General features: G+C 40.9%; 1 long non-coding RNA gene across 1 annotated transcript; it reads right to left on the reverse strand.

Moving 5' to 3' along the window:
• Positions 1 to 2,887: 2,887 nt before the first annotated feature.
• Positions 2,888 to 24,343, reverse strand: LOC120370339. Its single transcript, XR_005583709.1, has 3 exons — positions 24,249 to 24,343; positions 19,605 to 19,680; positions 2,888 to 2,992 (listed from the first exon to the last, which is right to left on the reverse strand). It is a non-coding gene; the product is annotated as an uncharacterized LOC120370339 (long non-coding RNA).

Consider the following 24,343-nt stretch of genomic DNA (forward strand, 5'->3'; position numbering starts at 1 on the left):
ACTTGGGAAGCTGGCATGTGCTGCTATTTCATCCAGCAGCAGCACCTGCTGACAGGAATTCAGTATTGCACAAAGGTAGAACTGCAGCTTCCCATTCAGGAGTAGGAAACAGCCCATGATTATCTGGTTTGTTCTTATTCTGTTTTTTCTTTTTTTTTCTTCTTTCTGGTAGCTGTGGGTGGTGGCCCCTTACTTCCTTCTGGCCAGACAAATAAGATGGAAAAGTGTGGGGGGAAGCATGTGTACACAAAAAATGGGGACAAAAAGGGAGGAAAGAAATTGCAGGGAGAGATGGAAGGGGGTTTAAACCAAAGGGAGACAGTTGTGTAGAGCCAATGGATTCTATAAAGGTCTCCAGACCCACGAGTTCAGTCCAGTTTAGGATTTAGGGCAAGTTAAATCTCAGCTGAAAGGTTTTAGCTAGGTGTAGTTTTGCCCCTAAATGTGGATTATCTGAAAGGGTGATAGTTTTATATAATTGTTTTTACCAGAACTCTGTAAGTCAAAATTGTGCACTTTGTATGGGGTTTAAATTAAAATCCCTTACTTATGATATTTACAAATGGACTCAACTTCTTTCTACCCTTCCTTCCTTCACAATTTCTATGAGTTTACAACACATACCTCCCGCACTATAACTGTTGTGAAACAGGGGCCTTAGCACGTCCCACCCCATCCTCCCAACAGGAGAAGGAGGGATAAGAGGATCAGCTTCATGGCAGATCCTCTAATTCCACCATTGGCCCAGCAAGTATGGCCAGGGAGGCAGCCCCCCCATTGCTAGGCTCCATGCTCTGCATAGTATAGCTGCACAAGCTTCACTACAAGAAACTGAGGAGGAGCAGGCAAGCTTTGCTCTCAAGAGAAAGAGGCAGCAAAACTATCTTATATCAAGCTAGTCAAAAAAGGCTCCACAGGCAAAGGATTTGAAGACCAGAAAGAAAGAGGACTGAGATCAACAGAGCTGCTCTGCTGAAACCCAAGGTAGCCAGGAAATTACATAGGCTTTCAGTCAACAAAAGAAAAGCAAAACATGCAAAATCTCAGAACAAATGTGTTCCAAGCCACAACTATCAAATGCCTCTCTTTTGCCATATATTGAAAACATGACTCACCAGCAGCCCATATAGCCAAAATCACAAGAAACCAAGTTAAGCATAAATATGAAAATATATAATTGTACAAATAATTTTAATCTATTAACTCATAAAATCATACAGTGTAATTTAATAAAAGATGAGCTGATAGACAGACAACAATCCCATCATCAAAATATCCCTCTCATTCTCATGCCATCTACATAACAAGCTAGTTATCATGCAGATATGCAACACAATAAACCGATCCTACACCCACATGTCACTTTTCAGGCTCTAATGTAATTTTCCTAAAACTTAAAGAATCATTGCCGAGCTGGAATACTGTACATGATGAGATATCTAATTGTCAGGTAACTCCCTGAGTCTGCAGTCTAAAGTAATATTAATATTCTGTATCATTTCTTGAAGATTTCAGCATTCTATATCCACAATATTGATGAGGTCTGAGAAGCAATTCAGTGCCACAGAAAAAATTTCTTCTATCTCCTCCCTGTCAGCATAAGTCTGATCTACCCTAGATCATACAAATGAGCAATCCCCACAAGAAGAATGGGTTCAGGGTCTGACACCATCCTTCCCTGTGTGAGTTCTGATGTACAGCAACAGCATACACTTAAGGAACAATAGTAAGGGAAGATGATTGCAGAAAATGGAGATCTGAAAAATTATTATTAATCTTCAAAATAAATCTAATGTCATATTAAAGTGTCATCATAAACTTCCATGTTAACATATTGTGACTGAAGGCTTAAAATGCATTAAGGGTTAAATATCTCATTAGCAATACAAGAGAAAAATGGTACAATTTACATCTCTGGTGAAAAAAGTACTGATTTTTGTAAAGTTTTATATAAATAAGCTTAAGGTTATGATTCTTCTATTGTGCTGTCAGTAGCAACCCAGTATGTAGTTCAATGAATGTTGCACTTGGAGCAAGGCCTGTTTTTGTTTGACTGTTTTTTAAGATATATGATGGGGAATGCAGACCTCATAGGTGAATCATATTTTTCATCCTAATAAAACCTAACTGTTCTCACTAAGTCAGGGAAACGGGGGGCTGTGGTAGGGGGCACAATTCCTGGGTGACTACTGCTGGTAATGATTAATATTTCATAATTGTATGTAGCACCATTGGAATGCCTGGCTAATGAGGGTAGTGTCCATTAATCTAATGAGAATTCACTCAGATGGATATCTATAGGAAAAAACTTTCTTTGATTTTGTGCCAACATATCTGTTATATGCAGCAACTTTTGCCATAGCATGAAGTGTTGGCTGTTGGGTCATTATTGCCACCAAAGATAACTTGACAAGCAGCATGATTACTGATTGACCTTGTACTAAGTATGAACTGCAACAATAATTTCAAATCAGCACCATTTCAAATTTCAGACAATTCAGATTCTGAGTCCACTATGATGCTGGTTCCAATCTGCTTGTCTGTCTGCTGATCCATCAACCCATACCATGTCAATCTCCATTATAGCTTGGGCTGGGTCTAAAATCAGATGGAGCCTTCCTTCTGACCCTGAACAGATGGGGCTGTATTTTCCTCAAACAGCCGTTCTGGTGAGATTTTTGATGAACAAACAAGAAATCTCATGAGGACAGTTGACTTCCCAACATTTCCACAATTCGAGATTGCAAAAATCTGTTGAAATCAGATATTAGCATGAGAGTTCCACAATCTGAGACAAAAAGCTCACAAGAGCAGCATGCAATATTTAGATGTTGTTAAATGCAAACCCCAAACTCTAGATTATACCTTGTCCAGATCTGATCATTGTCTCTTGCGTCTTCAGATCTCAACACTCTCTGCCTTGTTGCCATTGTATATTCCATTCTGTTCTAGCCACCCCATTACCAGAAAGACGCAGATAAACTGCAAACGGCTGGAGGAAAACAATAAAAATGAGTAAAAGGATAGAGGGATTTGCTGTATTAGAAAAGACTGAACAAACTAAATTTAGCTGTCACTACTGTATATACTGAATGACTTGGCTAAGTGTCAACTAAGAGTGAAATGAGACATGACAACAGTCTACAGATATCTGAAGGATCTAAGAATCAATAATCAAATATGCAGGAAAATGTGGAGGAAATAATGGGATGATATTAATGATGATCTAAAATGTTTAGAAAAGTATGCTTGTACCTGTTTTTACTTCTTGATTATCTATAATGAAGGCTTGAAATTTTTATTTAAAAGGATTTGTTTGTTCCTGTTTTATCTTTAAGATATCAGGAATATCAACATTGATCTTTCCTTGTTTTTCTGGAAAACTTGTTGGAAATCTCAGAGGATGTGCACTGTTAGCTCTCATACTTTAACTGATGAGTGGGATGTTGGATTTTAACAAAGGCTTCATTTCTCTGAAATGTTAATTGGATACTGGAGTAAAATAAATGATAAACAAAACACTGTCACATAATCAGACTACAAATCCTTCCCATCTCAGTTACTCAAATTTCACACTCTTAGCTCTTATGACACCATCCTCTCACTAGTTCTATAGTCATCAGAGTTTTCCAGACTACATAGGATATGAATTTCTAATGCTAAGAAACAACAAAAGACTCCACCTTTGAGACTTTCTTTATATATCATAAAGAAGCAAAAAAAGTGTTCCCCCCACCCCCGGTTTGTGCTCCAGTGGTAGGGGAATAAACTAGATGACCTAATAGAGCAGTGTTTCTCAAACTGGGGTCGCCGCTTGTGTAGTGAAAGCCCCTGGCGAGCCGGGCTGGTTTGTTTACCTGCCCCATCCATAGGTCCGGCCAATCGCGGCTCCCACTAGCCGCGGTTCGCTGCTCTGGGCCAATGGGAGCTGCTGGAAGCAGCGCAGGCCAACAGACATAATGGCCGCCACTTCCAGCAGCTCCCATTGGCCTGCAGTGGCGAACCACGGCCAGTGGGAGCTGCGCTCGGCCGGACCTGCGGACAGGGCAGGTAAACAAACCAGCCTGGCCCACCAGGGGCTTTCCCTACACAAGCGGCGACCCCCGTTTGAGAAACCCTGTAAACGAGCATTATGACTCTACTTCCTATTATTCTATGACTAACATAATTAAAAATGTAGGCTCACAGCACTCTGGTCACGTAAGGAAATATAACATCTGGTTGCTGAAAGCTGACCTTTGGTTGAGAATGGTTTTAAAGATAGAGTTATGAGTGTGATCTTTTTATTATGCATGTTTTTAATTGTGAACAAGTGACGGTGTTTGATTTAAATATATAATCATATCCTCAGAAACTGATTGGGTGGTATTTTCCCAATAGGCTTCCAACTTTTCTTCTTTTCCTTTCTAGCAATGGCCTGAACAGAAAGCATGACATTATAAAGGAGCTGATGAAAAGAATACGGAGGAGCTGTGATGGTCCTTTCATCTACACATCTCTGAAGAGTAGACATGGGGCAAACATATTTTATCTTTGTTCCTTCCAGAGTTCTCTGCATCCTACATGAAGCAATATATTCTACAAAGTACCAATGTTAGGTATTTATAGCATAGGACACAGTAAGCCTGTTCCCAGGCTTTTTGCATCAGTACTGAAATATTGCATAGTGCTGCCTTTAAACCTACAATAGCCATGCAAACAGCAATCTTTAGTCTGGTATAGCACCACAACTCCATTTAGGGCCCAATCCTGCAATCATTACTATCAGATGAGTCAGGATTACTCACAAGAGTAAGGGTTGTGGGATTTGGCACAATTATTTAGTCCATGCCTGGTTTCCCAGAGTGTTAGATTGTTTAGGGTTCCACATGAACTAGCGGGTGAATTCAGCACTGTGCAGAGAGCAAGCTCCAGCTCTATGCACCACTTAAGCCCCATTCGGAGGACTTAAATGGGAGTGAAATGCTTCATAGGACTTATACTGGCTTTTTGCACAAGGGTGAATTTCACTCTTGTATGAATAAATGTTTAAAATCAAATAAGCATGACTAGACCATACACACACACTGTTCAGGAAAAGAGCATTGGGACAATGTCCTGTACACACACACGAACTAAAGAGCAAAAACCTCTCCAGGCAAGTGGAAATGGAATTATTTAAGATTCTGATATCCTCACTCATAGTGAGAGCAGTACCGTACTTCTCAAGTAGCCTCAATGAAACCAGAGGGGCTACTCATGGAGTAAGGTGCTACTAACGCAGTACAAATGTATCAAAATCCAAGTCACAGAATTACATGAGCACTGATCACTGAAGTGTCCACTTCCCCAGGCTGTGATGGAGGAAGGATAAAAAGATGGTGGCTGCAGAATGTGGAAAAAAGACCTCAGCGAGGGCAGGGAAAGGGCTAATGAAAACTAAGTGAAAACCATATCCTAATAATAGGCCAGTCTATTATCTTGGGAGATGCTTATCGTATGTCTTTACTGGCAGAAGAAGAACAGTTTCTCCAAAATGTGAGCACTGTGGACACGTTACATTAATAACCTATGATAAGCTGCTACTACTGCAGTGAAGGGACCACTTTTCATTTGTTACAGTGAAACCGATAGTATGCACTGTTATCCCAGTGCCATGCAGTAGATAAATTATGCTAGGGCATAGAAAGAATTTCAAGCTCCCTCTCTCTTTGGATTTTGTACCTCTTACAATAGGGCACCTCCTTTGAAAACTGCTAAACTGCTTTCTCTTGCTTTGACACTCACTTTTACTATAGCTGTGATTTCTGAACTGACTAAAGGCTCAGGGGGAAATCAAACTCTTTTCTTGATCATGTAGTAGAATCTCCTCAGTGGCCTCTATGCAGGTTGAACCACACCTCTATTGTTGCTACATAATCAATGTGTCACTCAACCTTTCTCCTTAGCTGTCATTTACGATGTCTACATAGTTAACATGAAAGCTTTTCTATCAGGTCTACATTCCTAATCCCATAATAAATAACATTGTTTGAAAATAATATTTTTTTAAAACAAATCATTGCAGAGCATTGTAGTATTTGGCAATATTCTATTTAATGGAACAATTTGTTAGGACTGAATTACTATAGCCTGTAATAAATGTTGAGATTAACGAACGCATGCTTGTACAGAATTAATATTTTATAGCTTCTAGGTCCTGTGTGGGCTGGTTGTGCTACTGGAATGCTTTAGCACCATGGAAACGCTGGTAGATATTTTCTCTTAATTGCATGAATGGTTGACAGATAACAGTACAGTACCATGGAATTAAACTCTGATTGCTGATGAATTCTGATGAGCCTCTAAACTGTTTCTGTTGTTTTAGTTTTAGTTTTAAATGTTGTAACATCTATCTGTGTCCATTATAATTTCTAAAAGCTTTAATGTCAGTAGGTATTGTATTTGTATGATATGCAGCATGTAATTATTACAACTGTAACTTGCATGGAGGTATGCCCTTTTTAAAACTGAACATTCTCCCCAAGTTAAAACAAACAGAAAAAACAATAAAATCTCTTGAGTTATTATTAAAAGCCCTTATGATTAAATGTTTTTTTTAATTGCTGTGTTTTACAATAAGGTTCTATTTCACTAAACAATTATGCTAACTCCTTAGTTCTAGCATTGTTAATTAGGAAAATGGTGTTTAGATTTTGGATTATTCAAAACCATTAAAAAGAAATACAGGTTGCAATCTCCTCTTATCTAGACATCTTGTCTATTTCACATTGAGAGCGAGTCAACATTTTACTGCATTGAGCCCTAAAAATCATTATATGCTATTAATTAATGAGATATTCGGCTATTTTAAAACACCTTATTCACTCTGTAAGCAACCTTTGTGTTACATGACTCACCAGACTGTAACTATTTGTACTGCATGTGATTATATCTAGATAAATATAATAAATGTACAAAAGAGTCTTAGAAATAGGGATGGTGTAACAAGAGACTGATGATAGAATATCAACTCTGACTTGAATCTGACCAAGATGATGGTTGCTAAAGGTTACCCTGTCACCATGTGTCAACTAAAAGGAGTTGGTGGTCTCAGTCAAGATCGTGGTGGACAAGTGTCCATGTCCATGTTACAAAAGCCACTATCACAATTGGTGCCCTTTGTTATGGTTACAAGGCTGGCTGCATCAAGCACATCCTCCTCCGATCTTGGATCTTGTGCCTGCACCATCCTCCGGGTAGAATCCTACTATTCTTCCACCCTTCGACTGGGGCCTGGGCTGTATACAATTCCTTGTATATCAACTGTGTTTACCATGCAGGTCTGACCGGGTTCAGGCACCTGCAGTTCTTCCCTTTGGGAGCCAGTGACCTGTGGATTCAGTGACCCAAAACAGCTTTCTTAAAACAGAGTATTGTTTAATCTTAACAGCAGGAGCCAAGCATAACAATGAAAAGGATTTTTAAAACAATAAAAGTTCTACAAGCACGTCTGTCTTACCTAGAGTCCTAGGCAGGCCTATCTTATCCCAGATCCCTAATCTGCAGGGGTCTAGGTCTCAGTCTGTCCCCCATCCTTCAGGACCTATCATTCAATCTAGCCAAAGCTCTTTGTTCTCACTTTCCCAGGCCTTTTGCCTTGCTGCCTGAAACCACTCTGGTAAGATCAGCAAGGTGTCGGAAGTGGAACTTCAAAGCGGGCTCTTGCATCGTCCCCCAAGTGTTGGTAGATGGATGTCTAGGGGAAGCCATGGTGCTCTTTTCTGCCTACATGCAGTCAGCCTCCGTCACACCCTTATTGGCACATTTCGTTACAGATGAACTGAACGGTCATAGAGCGTACTTTGTAGGTCAAGAATAGAATAGACTGGCAGAGCAATGTAAGTAAGTAACTGCTCAGATGGTGTTATCTTCATTTTTACAGATGGAGAACTGAGGCACAAAAAGACCAAGTGACTTCTCTAAATACAGGAAATATGCTAGAGTAGGTCTTCTCAGTCCCATGCCAGCACCCTAACCATTAGATCAGGGGTCAGCAACCTTTCAGAAGCGGTGTGCCGAGTTGTCTTTTATTCACTCTAAATTAAGGATTACATGTGCCAGTAATACATTTTAATGTTTTAGAAGGTCTCTTTCTATAAGTCTATAATATATAACTAAACTATTGTTGTATGTAAAGTAAATAAGGTTTTTAAAATGTTTAAGAAGCTTCATTTAAAATTAAATTAAAATGCAAAGCCCCCTGGCCTGGTGGCCAGGACCCGGGCAGTGTGAGTGCCACTGAAAAATCTGCTTGTGTGCTGCCTATGGCACATATGCCACAGGTTGCCTACCCCTGCATTAGATCATCCTTCTCCTCCTTCATTTCTGAATCATAGAATATCAGGGTTGGAAGGGACCTCAGGAGGTCATCTAGTCCAGCCCCCTGCTCAAAGCAAAACCAATCCCCAGAAAGATTTTTGCCCCAGATCCCTAAATGGCCCCCTCAAGGGCTGAACTCACAACCCTGGGTTTAGCAGATCAATGCTCAACCCACTGAACTATCCCTCCCCTTAGATAACTCATTTTTCATTCCTGTCTATCTTGAACATTCCATGAGTACTTAATTCTCTTTTTTTAAATTATGAAATGGCCTAATACTACAGAACTGCACAAGACTTCTGAAGATGGACTGAATGAAACTGTCTTCACAGGAGGAATGGATAAGTTAAAGTTAATGAATGCCTCATTTATAACTGAATATTTGAGAGCTTTACTTACTTTTGTTTAAAACAACATTATAACTTCATGTTTCTATTCCCCACCCCCTGAATTAATAATTGGTAGTGTATAATTTTCTTAAGTGAAATTTAGGGAAATTATACATTTTAATTGTAAGACAACATTTAGAGTTACATAAAATATCCATAAGGAAAATATTTGTGCTGTCAAATATACTACTCTATTCTGAGGTGATAAATGAAATTGGTAACTACCACTGAGAAAATATTTAATCTGCCCATAGGAGCTTGTGGCATATATAAATATTTTGTGCACCACTTGTTATACACTTGTTATACTGTATTATGTAGTACAGAACTAGTGGGTGTATATACATTTTCTGAGGATTATGGGATTGTTTGATAGTAGATTATGTAAATTGTGGTAATTAGTCCCAATGATCCGAACACGAGGCAAATGCATTCTTTAAGCAAACTAGTCTTACATAACCAAAATAAGACATAATGACAATCCTTTATGACTACAACAAAAACTGTATTGCTAGTGGTACCAGCTGAACATGCAGACTGCGTAATACGCTGTAAGTTTTATGAAAAGGCAAGGGCCAGATTAACCTACCAGTGTGGCCAAGGCACAATACCTTTATGGCCCCCTACCTTCTCATGAACAACAACAAACAGCTGTATAGTACACTCGCTGCAGTCAGGCTGGCCATGCTCCTCGTCCTGCAGCTGCTTGTGTGGCCGCTCACTGTAATGGGGGGTTGCCATGCCACTCACTCAAATCTGGCCTGGCTACTCCTCCATCAGGATGGAAGAGCGTCCCTCAGACAAACCGGAGTGGCACTGTAGCCCTATGTACGAGGTTGCAACCTCACTCACTCAGGTTTGGCCAACCAACCCCCATCATGATGAAGAATTAGCCAGGCCAAAATTGAGTGAGTAGCACTGCAACCCCACAAAGCAGCAGCAGGATGATCACCTCATCCTGGCAGATCCACAGCATGGCCAACCCAGCTGCAGTGAGTATACTAGACAGCGATTTGTTGAGCCTTGCCCATCCCTGCCCTGCCCCGCCCCATTTGGACCCCAGGCACATGCCTAGTTTGTCTATACATTAATCCAGCCCTGGACAAGGTAAGGGAACTTTGTGAACTCATATTGTCACCAATTTCATTTACATCTCAGTCCCAGCATTGTTTTACTGTCGTTTGTGTGGTTACTTATCATAGTCTACAGTATTGTACTTAGGCATGCAACAAGTTCAGATCCAGGGATCTCAGCTCACTCTTGTGGTTTTGGGTCTGGGTTGGATCCAAAAGGGGGTAGGTTAAGTGGTAATATCACGAGAATATATTGTTTTACAGATGCAACCTTGAGATCCCAGCCGTCCTTGTTATCAACGGCCGAAAGACTCCAAAGAACCAGGAAGCATCCACAAAGAAGCAAAGAGGACATGCTACATGACGTCATGCAGCAGTCCCTTAATGAAAATCAAAAAGTGAAGAAGTGGCGGGAGAGTGAAAGGAGGGTCCCCCAGCAGAATGCAGATCGCCAGCACCAAAGCACAGAGCGGCTGCTAAGCATCATGGAGCCCCAAGCGGACTCGATACAGGTGCTCGTAGCAATGAAGGCAGAGCACATCCACGCTCCCCAGCCCCCCGCAGCCCTTGTCCCAAAACTCTTTCCCTTGTGCCCCCACGTCACCGCCAACCCACTTTCCCCAACATCCGGGTTCTTATCACCACCAGCTGCTTCTAACACCTGTAGCTTCACCACCCAGCCCTGCAAACTACAACCCTTATCCACTGCGCTCAGCTCCCATCACCATGCATTTTAGCCAGCCTTAAGTGCAGCAGCACTCATTGCACGGCATTCCAGACAGGAAGGCTGAGCATGATAACAGGACATACGCAAATCTCTGATTGTTCCGTTCCTCATCTCACCCTCTTCCCTCATCCCACACAGCACAGTGTCATGTCCTTTCTGTTTCCCAAGCAGTTGTGTTTCTTTTCAATAAATGAATTTTCTTTTCAATAAATGGATGTTTTGGCTTTGAAAACATTTGTTATTATTGCATAAAGTAAAAGATACCGTAGCCCAGGAAAGCAACAGGCACTGCAAGTCAGTGCATCATATGTAGCAAACACAGATTCCTACTAACATTAGAACCACTGCTCTTCACTCCCGTGCAGGGCAACAAACATTTCTGGTGGCTTTCAGCATCAAATTGCTCCCTCAAGGCATCCCTAATCCTTGCAGCCCCACGTTGGGCCCCTCTAATAGCCCTGCTCTCTGGGTGTTCAAATTCAGCCTCCATGTGTTGAACCTCCGAGGTCCAGGCCTGAGTGAAGCTTTCACCCTTCCCTTCACAAATGTTATGGAGGGTACAGCACACAGGATATAACCGTGGGGATGTTGTCATCGGCCAAGTCCAGCTTCCCAAACAGACAGCACCAACAGCCCTCTAAATGGCCAAAAGCACACTCCACAGTCATTCTGCACCGAATCAGCCCATTGTTGAACCACTCCTTGCTACTGTCAAGGATCCCTGTGTGGGGTTTCATGAGCCATGGCATTAAACGATAAGCGGGGTCTCAAAGGATCACAATGGGCATTTCGACTTCCCCTACAGTGATCTTCTGGTCTGGGAAGAAAGTCCCGGCTTGCAGCTTCCTGAACAGGCCAGTGTTCCGAAAGATGCACCTTTCCGGACCAGCCTGCGCTAATGTCAATGAAACGCCCATGGTGATCCACAAGTGCCTGGAGAACCATAGAGAAATACCCCTTCCGATTTATGTATTCAGAAGCTCAGTGGGCTGGTGCCAGAATTGGAATATGTGTTCCATCTATTGCCCCTCCGCAGTTAGGGAAACCCATTTGTGCAAAGTCAGCCACAATGTCACACACATTACCCAAAGTCACAGTTCTTCTGAGCAGGATGCGATTAATGGCCCTGCAAACTTGCATCAACACAATTCCAACGGTCGACTTTCCCACTCCAAACTGGTTAGCTACCGATCGATAGCTGTCTGGAGTTGCCAGTTTCCAGATTGCAATAGCCACCAGCTTCTCCACCAGCAGGGCAGCTTTCAATCTAATGTCCTTGTGCCGCAGGGTGGGCGAGCTCATCACACAGTCCCATGAAAGTGGATTTTCTCATCTGAAAGTTCTGCAGCCACTGCTCGTCATCCCAGACTTGCATGACGATGTGATCCCACCACTCAGTGATTGTTTTCCGAGCCCAAAAGTGGCATTCCATGATGGTAAGGATGTCCGTGAATGCCACAAGCAATCTCGTGTCGTATGCGTTATGCAAGTCGACATCATCATCGGACTCCTCACTGTCAGTTTGTAGCTTAAGGAGTAACTCAACTGCAATTCGTGAGGTGCTGGCGAGACCCATCAGCATATTCCTCAGCAGTTTGGGATCCATTCCCACAGACCGAAAGGGAAGACAGAGTGTGCAGTACAAAAAACATTGAAAGATGGCGCCAAATGTGAACGGAAGCACAGGGATTGCTGGGATGTGAAGCGATGCATCATGGGCCATGGGGACAGGACCCAGAATGCCCGCATCCACCCGCCCCCTTCCCACAAGCCACAGCACCAGAATGGGAAGAGGTGCTCTGTGGGATAACTGCCCATAATACACCGCTCCCAATGCCGCTGCAAGTGCCTCAAATGTGGCCACGCCACTGCTCTTGCAGCTGACAGTGTGAACACACTGCAGCGCTTTCCCCGCTGCGGTCTCCGAGGGCTGGTTTAACTCAACATCTGCAAGTGTAGCCATTCCCTGACCATTCAGTCATTTATGACTGTAATGGTATACATTTCTGAAAAATTGAGCTTAAATATACAACATAATTTACCACATACTTTCCTTTTCCCTGACTGCAGTATAAAATAAAAAGGAGAAATGCCGAAGATTCGGGTCATCCCCCCACTCATTTTTTATTATGGCTTCTATGTACATTCCTGTGCAAACACAAAGAGGACTGTCTTTCTGATTAAAGTTTCTAAATTTGCTAAAGCAGGAGCTAAACTTGAATATGGCAGTGATAATTTCTGAACACATCTATTTCTTTTCAACAGCTGTTAAAAAAAGGTGACAGGTTACCGTATTTATCCATAGCTGGGCATCATAAAATTACCTTAAAATACCTATTTAACAAGGGGAGTTTCCACAAGAGTTCTGGTTCCAATACAAAATAAACTTCTAATTAGCAAAACAAAACAGCTAGTTAAAACAGCTGCAGTAATCTGTCCTGCTTTTATAGAATTATGGGTAACCACATACACTGGAACTGGAACTTTCCACAGGGGAAAATCTCCCCAGAGTATATTAGTGTAATATATTCTCATCAATTCATCTACATAAGGCCAAGAAAAAGTCATTTTTAAAGTAGCCTCAGAGGCAACTGAACTGCCTAAAACTGGAAAGTCTAAAGGGAAGACTTCAAAGCGTTGCACGGGATTTGACTTGCATTGAAATCAACAGTGGCTGTGCAGCTACAACCCTACACGTTGCTTTGAAAATGTAGAGATTAATGTAAATACTGTATGGCTTTGTCTGATCATCCAGTAGAAAAGTATTAAACTCCCTATGTAGCTGATACCCAGTCTGAATTCAGATTCCAGCTTTAGGGGTCTATTTCTCTATCAATTCATATTCATAACTTACATTAACAGCAACATTTATGTCCCAGAGACGGTAATGTTAATGGTAATGGGATCTATTCATACACATCAAAGAGAGAATTAGACCCCTTAGGTTGAAAGGGAAGCTTAGTCTAGTGACAAACCTCTGTATATCCATGAAAAATATTCTTAACCAAGGTACTTGTTCCATATACACACTAAGCTGAAAATATATGTAACTGGCACTGAAAACCATGACTCATCCAGACTGCTCTTTGACTATATAAATGTGGGTAGGCTGGCATATTTCCATCAGCATCATCAATGCTGATTTGATTTGATTTTCAACATGTTACTATGCCACATTTGGCATTTCTGATTCTGTAAATGCTCTTATATTCTAAAATTAGAGTTGTTGAAGGAAATTTTTAGGAAAAATTAAATAAATCTGTTTAAAAAATTGATATCCGGTTAATTATAGATGAGATGGTATCACCACTTATTATTAAATTTGCCTGACCCGTCCCATTATAAGAGCCATACAGCTGCTTATAATTTTGCCAAATTTTAACCATTCCATGCTGGGTGTCTGTCTCAGACTGAATTTTTTCTGGAAAATTTCAGCCGAAATGGTTCAGACATTTCTGAGAATGAGGTTAGGAGAAAATACATTGTTTTGTTTTGCCATTGCTAAAAATTCTAGTGACCTTTTCTTTGAAGCACTCTACCATTCGTATGCTCTGGAGCAAAGACTTCAAATCTGGCCGAGCGTGGCATTTGTGTCAGGGGTGTGCCCTTGGCTGATCTTGGGGAAATCTGCTCAAATTTGGCCAAATGATAAGCCTTTGAAAAATCGTTGTTCACACATACTCGGTAGAGATTTGCCAGGGCTTTGCAGTTAAAAACTCCAAAGATTCCATCCACACTGAGTATGCTCCACCCCACGATGGAGCAGGGCTTTTCTTGCAACTACAGCTCTGAGCTACTGCAGGATGCACTGGGGCTGGGCACCAGCCTGTCTCCCCTGCTAATGCCTAGGCAGTGTAGAGGAGGAAGCTGCCTAGACCTGAAGACAAAACCAGAGCTGAGGTGGATTGCGGGGGGAGTATATTGGGAAAAGGAGCTTGTGGGATGAAAATACGTGACTAAGACTGGAGGCTGTATGGGAGAGAGGAAGGCTAGGACTGGGAGCTGTAGGAGGAGACTGGGACTGGCTGGAAAAGGTCACTAGGACTGTGAGCTGATGGGGGAGGATGGGCACTATAGGGGATGCAGAGGATTTATAGACTCATAGTTGTTAAGGCTATGAGACCATTAAATTATCTAGTCTGACCTCAGAAGAGACAGATTGGCTGGGCAAAGAGACTGGGACAGAGCTGTGGGGAGGGAGGAGTAGATTAGATGAGGAACCCATGGAGGGAGACTGGGAGCCTTTGACAGTGGAGAATGTAGGTGAATGGGGGACAACTGGAGACTGGGGAGAAAAGAGAGAGGTTGTGCAAGGAACGGGGGAGGGATCTGAGACAGACAGGTCAAAAGACTCAACTGGGCATGGGGAGGACCGGTTAGCGAGGATGGAGCAAAAAAGATCAAGCTTGGGAGGAACTGGCGGAAGAGACTGTGCTCACTAGTGAACACTCTCTTCCAAAATATGGAATGGAACCCAAGAGTTCTGAGTCTCACCATTCCTCTGCTGTCAGCAAATATCTGTGAAACCCACCAGCAAGGTGTCTAATCCCCCTCTAGTGCTGGTCCACATAGAAGATGACAACCTGCTACTGCTATCAGTTACTCTGTTAGCTCAAGTAAAAAGAGGATAATGATACTTCCCAATCTCACCAGGAGGGTTGCAAATCTTAATTAATCAATGTTTGCAAAGTGATTTGGTGGAATATCCTAGATGGATGTGAAATATGAATATTATTATATATTTTCTTTCCAAGGGACACTGACAGTATGTTGCACATTAATATAATTAATTCAATGAAATTAATTGAACTATACATTACTAATTTTATTATAGAATGAATGATGTTTATTTCACATGATCTTAGCAAAAACTAATATCAATTTTACCAAGATCAGAGCTATGCTGTTATGTAGTAAGATTGCACATAAGTAAAATAGCTGGTTTGGTTGAGGAAAAGCAATGACCTGAACTTTTGCTGGGGTTTAAGGTGAATTATTTAAAACTTTATCATGCCTTCTACTTGTTGCACAGTATAAATCCTGCCCTCATTTCATGTGGCCAAATTGGTCTCTTCATCTGTTCTCTAGGAGTTTACCTAATCAGTGTCTCTGCCATCACTAATCAAATCATGGAGAATTTTAAGTGGTTTATCCTTTATTCTTCACCAACACTAATCAAAATATTCTGTATTAGCACAGAAGGAAAACAGTTACAAACTGCTGCTCTCTGGCAAGTGAGGGCCCAGTTCTGAAGACTTCTGGGAAGTAAGAGACTCCCTTTGACTTCAGCAGGAGTTATACGCATGGAGCAATTGTAGGATCAGCCAAAAATGTCAAGGAGAGGAGGAAAGAAGTTACTAGTGTGGTCTGGCAAAGGGCTCTTCACATTTTCCTTCACCCTCTCTGCACACTGTCCGTGTTCCCAGCCTCATCATTCTGTCTGTCAGCTGTCTGATCAATTGCCTCTGTGCTTTATTCCACATAGCCCTCTACATGGTGCACCCTCCTTCAGCTCATCAGCAAGGCCCTTGCCCTGTCTACATTTTAAGTCTCCCTTAAGAAACTGCTTCTGCCATGGTTCCTACAGTGAATCTAGGTCCCTATTTGCTGTTCTTCTTCCCCTAACCTCTGTCCATCTGACTGTCTATCCTTGCATCGTGAGCTTCTGTGGGCAGGCACTATCCCTTCCTGAAATTCTAGAAAGTGCCTAGCACATGCTGGGAGATTCCATAAACAGATCATGATGATGATGATGGGGGAATAGCTCAGTGGTTTGAGCATTGGCCTGCTAAACCCAGGGTTGTAAGCTGAATCCATGAGGGGACCACTTAGGGATCTGGGGCAAAATCAGTACTTGGTCCTGCTAGTGAAGGCAGGGGGCTGGACTCAATGACCTTTCAGGGTCCCTTCCAGTTCTAGGAGATAGGTAGGTATATCTCCATTAAAAGACTGCTTAATACTTCTGTCTTCTTGCCCATACAGTGGCAAAAGCGTTCAGCTTTCTTTCCCAGGCTTATTTGTTTTGAGACTGCTAATGGTAATCCAGGACTGTATGGGACAGGTAGCAATCTTATTATATGAATGTGTACGTCAGTTAGCTTACAGTGTCCATGAGAAATGTGAATGATGTTGTATCTTGTTGAGCGAGTTATACCTGCCTGTCCAGCCCAGCTATGCTCTGTGCAGGACTGCAGGGGGATGGAAAAGTTTGACTTTATGCCACTTCGGCAGTTTCCTTAGAATGGCTGCTAGGCAGGTTAGACCTTGGAGCAATTTACAGCTGATACCTCAGGCTGCTCTACATCCCACCCTGCTGCCTATGGCCCAAAAGGACCAGTCCAGTGGCTGGGGACTGCGGAACACAGGGACCTTTTTGCTAAGTCCTTATTCACCAGCAATATGGTGGCACAGACCTTGTATGTTGGCTCCACATCATCTCTGGCATTCCCTCTACTCAAGGGAAATCATCAAAGGGCCTATTGTGCTGATTTCACACCCCCTTTGTGCTGCCCTCACAGGGCAAAGGATGTGGCCAAGTATTTCTGGGCCACACTATCATGTCTTGATCCTTGTCTCAGCAAGTTTAGAGCTCTGGGACACTGAGGCAGGCTTTACTACAGTAGCTAAATCACAGATCACTATTTCATTCTAGGAATTGCTCTCCCTGAACAAGATGGTTACCCAGCTGACAAGCATGATCCCTTTGAGCTAGCACAAGCTGAAACCTACACAGAGATGAAATAGTATCACGTTACATATAACATAATGCCTGCCAAGTTGTCTTTATAAGAACAAGGAGTTTAATTATGTAGAATGATTTTAAATGACTCAAAGAGAAAAGTCTGAATTGCATATTTTGCTTCTCAGGCAAAGTGTCATCTTTGTCTTACTGAAAAAAAAACAAAACACTGTCAGGCAATCAGAACTCAGTAAGATTCTCAGAGACACAAGGATCTGGGATGACTAGAAAAATGGTGGATGATGGGGAGACTCTCCTTCCTAAAGTGCAGCAGATCTATTTTCTAATAAAGAGATAGCCTTATTATACCTAGTTACAAAAATAACATGAAAATTGCACTAACATTTGTTAAACAAATGTGTTATCATTGGGCTGCATTGAATAATTTTACTGCTCCAACGGGAATCCAAAGCCAATTTTCAAGCTTAAAATGAGAAGCAACACCACCATCATGTGGTAGAAAATAATCAAATCACAAAAAGCTCAGTAGAAAGTTGAAATTTAAACCTACAAAAGCACGGCTATTCAGTTTAGCTTCCCTCATCCTTCCACCTCTGCTCCTCCCTATTTTTTGTTACACTCACTGGGCTGCATCTTGTCTTGAGTTAGGTTCAGATCCTGCCATCAGAGCTGCTAATTCAGAATCCTGAGTCCATGTGCAGTCCTATTAGCTTGAAGTCACTCGGGCTCCATATGGACACAGGGCCCCATGCTAGTGGATCCCATTGCAGAGTTGGGCCACTAGACTGTAAACTGTTTGGGGCAGGGACTATCTTTTTGCTCCATTTTTGTAAAGGGCCTACTAGTCCAGATTGGGGCCTCCAGATACTACCGAAATGCAAGCTAATTAATTAAAGCTCCAGTGGAGACAGGGGGAGGGAATGGGACTCTACCAGTTCTGCTCTTCCTACACAGCAATCCTTAGCACACAGGTCACTTTGGGGTAGGCCCAAAGCAGAGCTTAGGCACAGCGGGGGTATAATGTATCAGAGGAGGGATGGGGTTGATCAGCACTCCAGTGATTCTGCACCTCTCCCATGCCCATATGGGCCACTGAAGCAATTACTCAACTTATCCTTCACCAGCAACCCCACCAGACCCTGGTAGCTCCTGAACTGAGGAGGCACAAGCCATCTCCTCTCTATAACTGTGTCGGCACCTGTGCCAGGGCAGAACTAAATCTCGCCCTATTGTTATAGTTTGTCTTTCTTTAAATGTTCTTTTTTTCTACTATTATTTAACATATGGACCAAATTCTCCTTTAGTTATATCCATGCACCCTAACTGATTTCAATGGAACTTTGTGGGTGCAACTGGGCAGATCTGTCCTTAACGCTAACTATTTTGTTTTATTTTTGACCATATAGTCTCCCAATATCCAGGCAGGAATGGGCCTTTTTCAGACTGCTATTTCAGATCTAGTGTAGCACTAGTGGAAAATCAGCCACTCCCTCTGTGCAGGAATATATCCTGATGTGGTAGAGGATATACCTGGTGATCTAGTCTTGATGGTCTTTTCCATCTGACTTTATGGCCTTTCCATCTTCTCTATGAATACTAAGACCATATGTGCAACGTCTATTCCAGAGCTCCAAGAAGATGGAAAGGATGGATAGTGGTTTATTCCAGAAAACAATTTGTGCCCAGTGGTTTCTTAGCATTTTCGTATATCATTCTTTCAAACTGTACTGGTCTTTCAGGTCACTTTACTGAGTCACAAGATCATTACACTACAAGTTTTGAATTAAAGCAATGCAGCCCCAGGTAACAGAAAGACAAAGTTAAGAAAGAATTCTGCTTGCCATGCTCCGCTAACAGCATCAGCAATAATGACCTTAAGATTGTGTGAATGCAATAGCTTATTCCTCTGCCAATGTAAACAAATTGGGGGGGAAATATATATTTGCACAAGTTAAGAAAGCTAAATAGCCTTAGAAAAATCCTGAGTGACTATTTAAGGCATATAGAAATTATCAGTAGTTGTCAAGAGATCCAATTATAAGTAAACCTAGTATTGAAACTACTGCTTGCTACAGTGTTTGAAGATATATAACAAATTTATTTTTCTTATAGGCAGTCTAGGAAAGAGTGAAAGAAGAAAAGACCTCTAACTCGGTGAGTGAAAATTACCCATTTTGGCAAGCACTGAACACTCACTGACTATGTAGTCCTTATTGTTCAAAAACGGGACAGTGTATTCAATCAACTGCTATAATACTTTTGATTTAACTGTCTATGTCAACCCAAACATATGCTTAAGTGGAAATTAAAACATCTTGCTTGTATCTCCTAATTGGGAAATTTTATTGCCCTCAGTGGGAAGGGCAAGTACTTACTTGATTCAAATGAAAGAGAAATGAAGATCCTCCATTATAGGATGGCTCTTAATCAAGAAAACAGCTGAAATGTCCCCTAAGGAGAACAATAAGGATGAGTGAAGGTCAGTGCTAAGTTTCTGATAGCTAGCTACAGTGTTTTTAAAGTGAAACATAGTTTACACAAAGCAAAATTAATTGTAATATAATAGGTTTATTCAATAGAATGTCACATTAGCCAGTATTGTAAAAGTATTATACAATTGATAAGTAATTGGCACTTAGATTCTGATTCAGCAAAGCACTGAAACACGTGCTTAACCTTACAGACAGGCTTATGTATTTTGCTGACTTGGGGCCTTATCACTTCTCATTTTCAAATCACTTTGCAGACATTAAGAGTCCAGCCCCACAGACTTTACTTAGGCAAAACTCTCAGTTAAATCATAATTTTGCTTGCATAAGGACTAAGCCTCACAACACCACTCTGAAGTAGGGAAGACCTTATCAAAATGCATAAATACAAGGGCACACAGTAAAGGTTTACATGGAAGCCTCCATTTGCATTTTCTAACTTTTGTGATTTCATACTTCACTCATTATTAATGAGTAATTTAGCTGTTTGCACCGGAGTCGTATTGGTGGTGTGGAGCTGTACTGGTAATTTAAGGTTCTATGGTTAAGGAATTGACAATAGTTTCATTATAGCTCCCAACTTGGGTACGGAGTTGGTTTAATAATGGGGCCCCAGTAATGAGCGACTGTTGAAAGACTGTGGACTCGGTCAGCGCTACGCTCGGCTGATGTGGCAACTCATGGAGTCGGATGCCATCAGATAGTCGAGGGACATCTCCATAGAACACATCACCAGACATCGGTAATACCAGGAGGGATGAGCTGGAGTGCGGATGAGAAGTGCAGTGGGGAAAGTAACTGAAATATTCCCCTCATGGATTGTATTTTCTAAGTGGACAACCTACTCTACATTTTCAATTACTGAGGGACAATCTTTACTTATTGCTATATTTGCTTTCCACAAACAACTCTCTGTATAACTTTTCATGAGTGATGTACCCGAATACTTGGATGCTAACACCTAAACTGTATTCTTAAATTTATTCACCTAAATTTTGAGTTATTGCTGATTATGCACTATATGTATCGTATGACTTTAAAAACAAACTTTGTATTTGTGGATAATCTAAGCACTATACCCAGATATACAAGACACTCTTTTCTTAACCTCTGTACTATATAATTTTTTAACATTAGCTTTAATAAAAATTTTAAATATCTAGGTATCAAAAAGAGGTTGCTAGGGAGACTAGATGGCTCAGGAGACTGATAATTACCCATAGAGTCTTTCCTCTCCAAGTTGCCAATTCAACTCAAGTCCAAATCAGAAGTGACTGAAAGTTGTTACTATGGCTGTCAGGTATTGAGTTAATGACTTGATAATCTAGTCCATTTTTTAATGAATAGATGACCAAATTTCTTGCCCCTTCCCCCATTTCTGTTAGTTGAAAAAAAGCAGAGAAGCCAAGCACTGAACAGTATGACAACTGCACTACCCTTTCAGCTGAGGTAGAGAGAGAAGTTACTACATCTGCTGTACTTGTTCAGTGCATAAATCAAGCACGATGATCTCCAAAGCTGTTAAAAACCACAGAAAGGCAATATTGGGTAGTTTAGTCTTACTGTATGTACGTCTTTCCCATTAGCATCAGTGGGAGTGATATTTGTGTACTGAATAAGGAATACTAGCCACATCACGTCAACTCAGTGATAGGGATAAGTCATCTGTCCATGAGATTTGGCATAGTCAGACTCCCTGTAACAATAGATTTGAATCCTGGCAAGGCTAACTCAGCTCTTCTGATGTAGATAAACTGAGTATTATATACTTTACTGTGGGGTTTTTTTGGAAAAGACCTTAAAAAACCCAGATCCTGATAAGTCTTTGTGAATGTTAAAAACCCTACACATCACTTTTCCTAAAAATAGTTTCCCTTCAGAATCCCTGATCAACATTTGCCTTCCCCTGCTGTTGTACTGTGTACTGGCTGGCTACCATCTTACACCCTAGAGGTAGCTGCATTTCAGTAAGTAGTGCTGAATGTATATTATATATTTTGTGAAATACTGGGAATCTTTGGGATGAAGTGCCCATATAAATGTACAATATTAATAATTATATATTCTCTATAGATTTCAAATTTCATAATGCTTAAACTGTAAATTTATCATTTCTGTAGACTGGGCCAGATTCTTCTTTTGATGTGTGCATGAGATTTCCACTAGCACCAATGGGAGTCATGTATATGCATGAAAAAGATAATACCCTATTTAGTAGTCTACTCTTGTTAAAACATATATGTGTTCTCACCCTTTGATGTTCTGAACAATTGGTTTTCCAATTGCTGCAATATGAAGTATATTTACATATACTTTGTATGGATGGTTAAAACCAAATGTATGATTTAGCAACAAAATGTTTGGAGTAAACCAATTGAGTAAAACAGTAGAGGATATGTATAATTAAGCTGGATTTGAGTATCAGCTGCTTCACATTTACGGAATAATAGACCTGATGAATTAATTTGTGACAAAACTGGGCCCAGCTGTACTGCAGTTCACAAATGACAAATTGTGAGCTACTGCATAAGGGAACTAAATTTTTCAGAACAACTTGGCTAAAACTGTGTAAAGTTTTTAAATGAAGAACTAGCTATGTGGATCGCCGTAACAGGAAAAAGCTGTTGTTTGTACTCAAAGCAACAATTATTTAAGAGTTCATAACCGAATCAGAAAAACAATTGCCTTTTGTACAAGTAAGTGGTTAATTCAACTGAGTTTAATAGAAACTGCATGAGCAAGATGGACAGGTGGAAGCAAAGTGCTATTGGGTCCCAGAGAAACTTCACTATAGCTCTTCAATGTGTCAGGTTACAAGCATTACATCATCAGAAATTTCATTGGCTATTCATAGTCAGAAGCAGGCCATAGTTTACATCTTCTTGAGGTAGCAGTTACCTTTTACACATTAACCTTTTAATGGATGTAACATATATTACAGAATTCATGACCCTTGCACAAAGCCTATGGGGCAGTGCTTGCCAAAGGGTATGTCAATATGTACTGAATCTATAATTTAAGTTATTAAAATAAAATGCAGTTAAAACAATCATATGTTGAAAAGTTGAAGTACCACTATCACGTCACTTTACACCCAAGTTTAAACTGAGCAAAATCAGGCATTTGTTTTTTCAGTTTGTTAGCTATTTTCAATGAACTGGTCATACGCATACAGAGATCAACATGAGAAATAGCACTGAAAGCACTTACTTTTTCTTAAAACATACAATTAACACTCTGCTTTTGATGATAGCGGAGACTGATCTGACATGATTTTCAGTGAGAAAATAAATACCCCAAAGAGCTTCCTTATGTCTGGATGGAAAAGGCTACCAAGATAGTCTCTTGGAACATTATCAGGCTTACTTTGTTTTTCTGCTAGCAATCTGTGGTCATTACACAATAATTCTCTACAAAACACAGGTAGTTTTAAACTAAACACAGGTGGTTTTAAACTACTCCTACCATACTCTGAAAAGGGATTATTTAACTAATATGTTGTAACGCACATAAAATAAAAAGATACAGCAACCCACACTGCAAAGTTGATGCTATCAAAGGGACCAATTTAGGCAATTGAATGGCCTAAAAAATGTGGCCAATTTTAAACATTACAATAATTGCAGCAAAGGAGGTCTGCTTCTAGGATTCATATCTTTTCTGCTCTCTTCCTGCTTCCTAGGCCTGTTTATCTGTTCCTTTTTTCATTCCCCTAGTTCAGGGATTGTAAAACACATACAGCCAGCTCTGCCTGTAATTCAATGTGCACTAATAATAGGCTTTTTAAAAGCCTCTAGCACCTAACTCCCAAATCCTACTATGAAAACTGGTCCTCTAGTATTAAATCACCTCCTTTAGGTTGAAGGATACATGTCAGTCAGTGGGAAGGAAATACAATGCTTGCTTAGCTGTGGCTATACTAGCATTCTCTGGAATATCTCCCACTGTTTTATATCCACTGGTGAAGCTCCACAGAAGGTACTAATAATTAGAAAGCTAGTGAAGACAGGGCTCAGCATTTTTAACCACCATATATCATCTAGGGCTAGATTTTTTAAGGTATTTAAGTGCCTATAGATGCAGGTAAGCACCTAGTGGGATTTTTAAAAGCACCTAAGCAGGTTAGGTGCCTGACTCCCACTGAAATCAATACAAGTCAGTGGGACTTATGCAACTAAGTCATTTTTTAAAATGGGACTTAGTCATCTGAGTCACTTAGGCCTTAAAATGCAGAGCAGAGCAATGCGTAAATACCTTTAAAAATCTGGCCTTAGGCATCTAACCTGTTTAGGTGCTTTTAAATTCTCACCAGTAGCCCATCTGCATCTTTAGATGTCTAAATAACTTTGAAAATCTGTCCCCTCACCAGATAAATCCAAGGACACTTTACAGATTTATCCACCATAGAAATGAGGGCAACTCTGTGGTAATTGTTTAAGAGCACACACTACACAACAGTTTAAGACAGGATGTGAAGAAAACCATATCCACTTAAATCTGCAGAAGGATTGGTAAGCAGAATGTACTTACCAGCATTAGAATTTGGTCAGGAAACCAGGGATAACAACCTTTCTGTCATAAAGAGTGCCTCGGGTGCTTACATGATCACAGACAGCCAGGACTTC

Source organism: Mauremys reevesii, linkage group 8, assembly GCF_016161935.1.
Source record: "Mauremys reevesii isolate NIE-2019 linkage group 8, ASM1616193v1, whole genome shotgun sequence".
Classification (NCBI taxonomy): Eukaryota; Metazoa; Chordata; order Testudines; family Geoemydidae; genus Mauremys; species Mauremys reevesii.